This window comes from Canis aureus, chromosome 2 (genome assembly GCF_053574225.1).
Source record: "Canis aureus isolate CA01 chromosome 2, VMU_Caureus_v.1.0, whole genome shotgun sequence".
Taxonomy (NCBI): domain Eukaryota; kingdom Metazoa; phylum Chordata; class Mammalia; order Carnivora; family Canidae; genus Canis; species Canis aureus.
Window position 1 is genome coordinate 44,180,022 of NC_135612.1, and position 6,645 is coordinate 44,186,666.

Sequence of the window (6,645 nt, forward strand, 5' to 3'; positions counted from 1 at the left end):
AAAAAAAAAAAAACTCTAGTAAAATTTTTAAATAGTAAAGCAATGTCTCAAAATGTTGTATTTGATCTCAAGATTTGGTGCTCCTTTACAATGCCTTAGAATCAAAACATATTGGAAAAATTATTTTTAAAGGCACTATTTCATTGTGATCAATAATCTTAACTATTTTATTTTGGAGTTTACAAAACAAAGCCAAATAGAGTATTGTGATATCTGAATGCAGCTGAGCAAATTGTCCTGAGTTCATGGAAGCCAGAGTACTCAACAGCAACCAACAAGTGTAACAAGACCACTATTTATATATTCAGATCTGGCTTGGAGCTGAGCAGCATGTCACAGAAACTGAGTTTAGAGAGGCAAGGTACTTTCACTAGGGTCATTTGACTACTAAATTAGAAAAAAAAAAAAAAAAGGATATATCTTGCTCATTCCAAACCCATATTATCATTTCATTAATCTTATCCTCAAAAAATGCATTCTTTCTATCTAAAAACCAATCAGATAATTTGTTTCATTGAAAAATCAGATAAATAAAACTTATAATCCAGGCATCACCTTTGGTTAATTTTACTGATGTCTTCCCAGTTCCCAAGGGTAAAGCATATCATGGCTCTTTTTAATCTAATGAGGAGATTATATTGACTAATGCTGAGGTATGTACGCATTTTTTTTTTATATCTTATGTGTTAATTTATAGCCAAACACATTTTTCAGAAAAGGATTTGAGGCAGCCTACAAATAAACAACCTGTATTATAACAACAAAAAACAGAAAAATGAGCATTCAAAGTCAATATGAAAGACATCCCCCTGATTCAGGGAAACTGCTCTTAACCCTGACTCCAACTATGTAGTTCTAGTGAGGGTTGCCATTCATAGTACCCTCCCCGCTCCAGCCACAGGGATGTCTAGAATCAAGTGTTGAGTCTACCATCTACTATCTGTGTCATGTTGGGCAATTTGCTTAACCTCTTGTGCTTTAGCTACCATATCTGTAAAATGGACATTATCATAGTTTTTACCCTACAGTATTATTTTGTACATTGGTTGAATTGAACACATACATACATAGTATGTACTCAACAAATGGTTATTAAAACTGTTAAAGATGTCAAGAGTTGAGCAAAAAGGGATAGAAGTGTCAGCAAGGAAGATTCCCATCCCAGTGTTCTCATCTTCTTTTCTACTTTCCAAGAACTCATGCTTTCTTCTACAAATCTACTCTAGGTTTTTTTTTGTTTGTTTGTTTGTTTCTTGATACATCATCCCAGTGATTTTTCCAAATAGGTGAAAACAGTTTTTTGGAATAGTATGGACTATTAACAATTGGCTATGTGAGACGGGGAGTGCCAATTGCACCATCATATTATCTGACATATCGTCCTAAGCAGGGCACTTGACGGCACCCCTGTGCCCTGGTGCGATCATTTCTATCACTAGGTGAGCCGATTATTTGAGGGAATTTTACTCACCTGCTCTTCCATTAGTGCTGCTTCACAAACCAGAGCATGTGTTATTTTTAGTGAAATGATGACCCTGCTCCAGAATGCCAGCACATGAAGGATACCTAATTATGTATGATGGTCCTGTTTAGTTGTTAAGGGAGTGAGACATGATTGGAATTTGTGAAGTTAAATTACTAAGTAACAGGAGACTTTTTTGTTGTTGTTCAGGTAACTCGGGCTTTAAGCATAAGCGGTGATGAAAATTTAAAAACACATCATTTTAAGAAATTGTTTTATACAAGCAGGAGGATTTCACATACATTTAACACATTCTCAGCTAAATTGACCTAATATATTTCCAGGAATATGTCAATTAAAAACGTGCCCTTTGGAGGAGAATGAGGGAGTACAGCTTCCAGGATAATAAATACTGGGGGAAAATCAGAATATCGCCTTCCAGCTGGCATGGCAGAGGTGGTTATAATTGAGAAAAATAAAAACTGGGATAAGACAGCCATTCAGCATCATCAAGCTGCTACTGCCCTGCTGCAAGACCAGCCCACCTCCAAACTTAGCTTTGATTGGTTTGTAACAACAGTGGCCCCTATACCGCTAGAAAAGAACCCTCTCTACCATCTCTGTCTCTTCTTTATGGATGTCAGCTGCCTTTCTAGATTTTGGTAAACATCTCTTTTTTTCCTTTTTCTTTTTCGCCTTCTCCTCCTTTTTGTGGTTCAGAATTTTGAAGGCTATTTTATGTACCTCTTAACTGAAAGTCTAAGTTTTTCAGGACCACCGGGCAGTGGAGTTAAAAAGCAAAACCGATCCAATTGCACGTGTGCTCGGCACTTACTGAGATGTACACACCCCTTGATGTTGCAATAATCCAAGCGAAAGGAGCCAGGATCTGAAGTAGGTAATCACAAAGGCAAATCTTTCAAACACATATATCATTTTGATTTTGAGACTGCTCTTCACCTGCTTGGGGACAAGGGCCTCTGTCTGTGGGCTTCCCTCTTTGACCTTAGCATCTGTCAGCAGAGTTTTAAGGAGCTGTCTGCTTGGGATCTTTATTTATCTCCTTACCAGCTTAATGCATTTACATTTATTTTAGAGACAAGAATAAAAGTTAAATTTTATCTTAGCCTGTGCTATTTTGAAATCAAGCATCTGGCTGGCTGAAAAAAGGCTACGGTACCATTTTGTTTTATAACTAAGAAGGTGCTGAACCCCATTATGAAGGAATTAAATTCTCCTAGGGTATTTCGCTGGTGCTGGCTTTCAGGGAAATCATCACCCTTAGCACTCTGCCTCATTTTCTACCAGAATCGCTCTTCGCCAAATGAAGTCAGGGGAACTCAAAAAGCAGTGGGATGGAAACAAAGACTCCAATCTGCAGAGGGGACCATAATCTCATTGTGTCAGTCAGAAACTCTGAATTGGATCTGCTCGCTAAATTCCCTCTATAATTTTGTCAGCCACATCTGCAGCTCAGTGTCTGTAGCCTTGCACTTGGGCCATTCAAACCCGGGTTGTGGTATTATTTCTTTCTTTCCTCCTTTTCTCCTCCTCCTGTCTTTCTTTCCTTGTTTTATTTATTTTTCTTTTCTTCTGTCTTTTTTCGTCTACTGGCAGCTGTTCCTCTGACCTCTTTCATCTAAAATGGCCCGGGTGTGTAGTTTCACTGCACCTCAGGAGCTCCTGGAGAAATTGTCTTGTTTACCATCTCAAAGAAACACCGGTTTGTCAATCGATGACACATAATGATAGTGATGACGCTAGATGCTTCCATATACTGACCATCTTGGTTCCAAGGATGGAAGGCACCTGAGGAGGCAATTTTTTTCCCACTGTATGGTGGAATAATGTAATTTCTATTCACATCTCAACTACCTGCACTTTACTTCCAGAAACACCTTACTCCATTTTGCAACTTGGTTCTTTAATGGGTTGGGGATAGAGCTAGCTTCTGTAAAGGAAACTGTTTGCATTTGCAGGGCCCTGCGAAAAGGGATGATGGTCTCCTTGTTGCTGTCTCTTTTTAAAATTGGAGGCTTTTGAAATCAATAGAATTCTCGAGAATGCTGTGTTGTAGGGAAGAGGTTTCTCCTTATCCAGAGCTGAGCGGAGAAACCCTCATGCTGCCTGACAGGGCTGAGCTGTGGCCGCTTCTCCAGAGGGGACAGGACACTGTTTTCTCTGTAACAAGATAAGGCCGCCAAGCTGTATCTCCTAAAACACGCTTTATTTTTGTTGCTGCCGCCCTCTTCCCTCCAATCAGCTCTCCCAGGTCTGCCCTGGATGCCCTCCCAAGAGGCACATTGCGCTTCATGGCCACACTCCTTTCTGCGAATTAGAGCTGCTCTAATGCCTCAGCCACAGGAGCGGGAGCCAGGGGCCCCAGAAGCAGTGAGGCCATTTCCTGCCCTGGGTAGACCAGGCGGCAACCTGATGGGAGAGGCATTTTATTACAGCCCAACCAATGCCATCATCCAGAAAGAGAGACGCTCTGTTACTTTCACAGGAGGCAAATATTGATTTTCTGAATATAGCCCTGCATTTTTTTTTGATACCGTGATTTTTGTTTTACTATTCCAGCCCTCACTGGAAGCATTCACCAAAGTCAGAATATTCATCATAATGCAGCAGATGTGCATTTGTACACTCGGATTTGTGCTAAACCAAAGCCTTAATTCCTAAGTGCAGACCTTTACCAGTTTGTATCCTCAGCGAGCATAATTGTAGTCTTTAAAAATTGAGAAAGTTCCCTTAATTAGTATTTTTTTTTATAATTAAGCAACGTGGGTATGATGATAATCTTTAAAGTCAACATAGGGTTTTTTAAATGTAAAATTTGGATAATCAGAAAATGATTTGGATAAAATTTGGATAAACAAGATAATCAGGATTGGAGGTGAGAAACCATTACTGGATACTGAATTTTCCATATTTTTCTCTATTTGTTTAACTGAAAATGTAAGAGGCAAGGAATTTGTAATTTTTTTTTCTTTTTCCGGAATTCACATTTCTCCTGCTTATATATATATTTTCAAGGTAGGGCTCATTCATCACAAGAATGAATCTGAAGAGTCACAAGAATGGAGTCACAAGAATGGATCAGATATCCAAAATCGTGTAGCAAGAGAAGATGTTTGTGTTCAAGTTCACCAGGAGAAGATGCAATTCTTTTAGATGGTTGTGGAGAACAAGCCACACTCAAGCAAACACCCAAGCCTAAGTCTTAGCGCTCTCTCCAGCTCTGCTGTAAAACTCGATTACCACTTCCTCAAAGGGTTAATGGCGCCACTATCCAGGGGACAATTCATTCTCCTGCTAAACGCGATGACAAATAACCATTATTCTTTCCAACTGCACTGATAATCGGGACAGCTTAAACATTTTCGCCAGTATAAGTGAAACCATTAATCCTCTTGGATTTCATGATAAGTGGTGTCTGTGAAATAATGACTGTGTCATTGAAGGCAGGAAAAAATGTTAACAATTAAAACAAGTTAGCCATTATCTTACCGGGTACTGAATCGCTTTCACATTTCATTAGCAATATTGTAAATGATATGTACCTTATTAAAAAGCTCTTATTATCCAAGAAACCTAATTAGTCAAAAATTCTCCGTCACCACTATAATTTTCTAATGATATGCTACAGCAAGTATTGCGGCATGGGGAATGTTTCTGCTTATCCCTAAAAGATCCACAATATATAATTGTTCCCTCCAAAATATCATATAGTGCAGGGATAATTCAGATTTTTTCAGATATAATAATATTTTATTTTAAGTGATCCACCTGGCTATCATTGAACAAAATACAAAATCTCTTCTTAGCTAACCATGTATTTAGGCCAAACATTAAGCTTTTTTTACCAAAAGATTATTAAAAATTCCAAGAAAATAACTATTATAATTCTCTAGGTTGCTCTGGAGGGTTTTTTTTTCCCCTCTCCTCTTGCTCAACTCTTAAGCTTCTCATAAATGAAACGGACAGACTGATCTCTGAGAATTGGTGCACCCACTTGCTTGATAGAAAGGGTCCCAACATTTCTCAAAAGGACTATCCAAGGTCAAGGTCAAATCCAACAGCTTATTCTCTGGACCTATAAATTGATTAAAATGATACCAACACCTCTGTAGGAAAGAGTATGAATACAGATAGAAGCATCTGTATATTTTCTTTATGTTTATTAGAGCGAATTACACATTCTCATTCAGTATAATTGTGCATTTAAACATGAATATACATTTTCTCTCTGAAAGTCAAATTAGAAGAGAGGAATGTATGTAATATATGGATTCACAATGGTATATTGCACAACATACTAACACATCTAATGCTAATTGAAATGATTCATGTCAAGCACTTAGTAGAATCCCTCACATTTTTAAGTGTCTAATAAATGATAGCTATTTTATAATCATCAATATATCAGATGACTCCAGGAATATCTAATGGAACATGTGTGCATATATTGGATACCTAACAGACATCAATGGACTCTCCTACATAATATGTGTCATAATAGAAATGACAGAAGCCAGAGGCCTTCTTTAAGAGAGTCAAATTCTGCAATTGTGAGTATGTTATTCCTTTAAAGAATTTTTAAAATCTTGCTTTACTTTCCCTTTCAGCTTAAATTTCTTATTTATGTAGTGCCTACTTTGTGCTAAGCTCTGTACTTGGCACAAGAGGAAGGGGAGAATGAAACAAAGCCTTGTACATGGCCTTTACCACCAACAATCTTTCCATCCTCCAATGGAGTCACTTCTGTGCATTTTGCTTTTTAATAACTCATAAAATACCATGCAGATTAGTTTTGAAGACCTCTACAAAATCTGTAAAAGACATCTAGAACCATTTAGAGAAATGGCAGGAAGACCGAAGAAAGTGAATGGAGCATGAAGGTAGGTGGAAAGAGGAGGAAAAGACAGATAAGGGAGGAGGAAGAAAGAAAGAGGAAGGAAAGAAGGGAGGGAGGGAGAGAAAGAAGGAAAGTATTTGAACACCAGGTTCTGTTCTCAGTGTTTGTGTGAATGCCATCTAGTTTGGTCCTTAAAGTCTATGAAGGCAGCATGATTACCCCAGTTTTACAGATAAAAGTACATGTCTGTGCTGTTTGATTTATATTTGAGATGGGTTTTCATATTGGTCAGTGAGTTGATTACATCAATTTCAGCTGAGGAGAA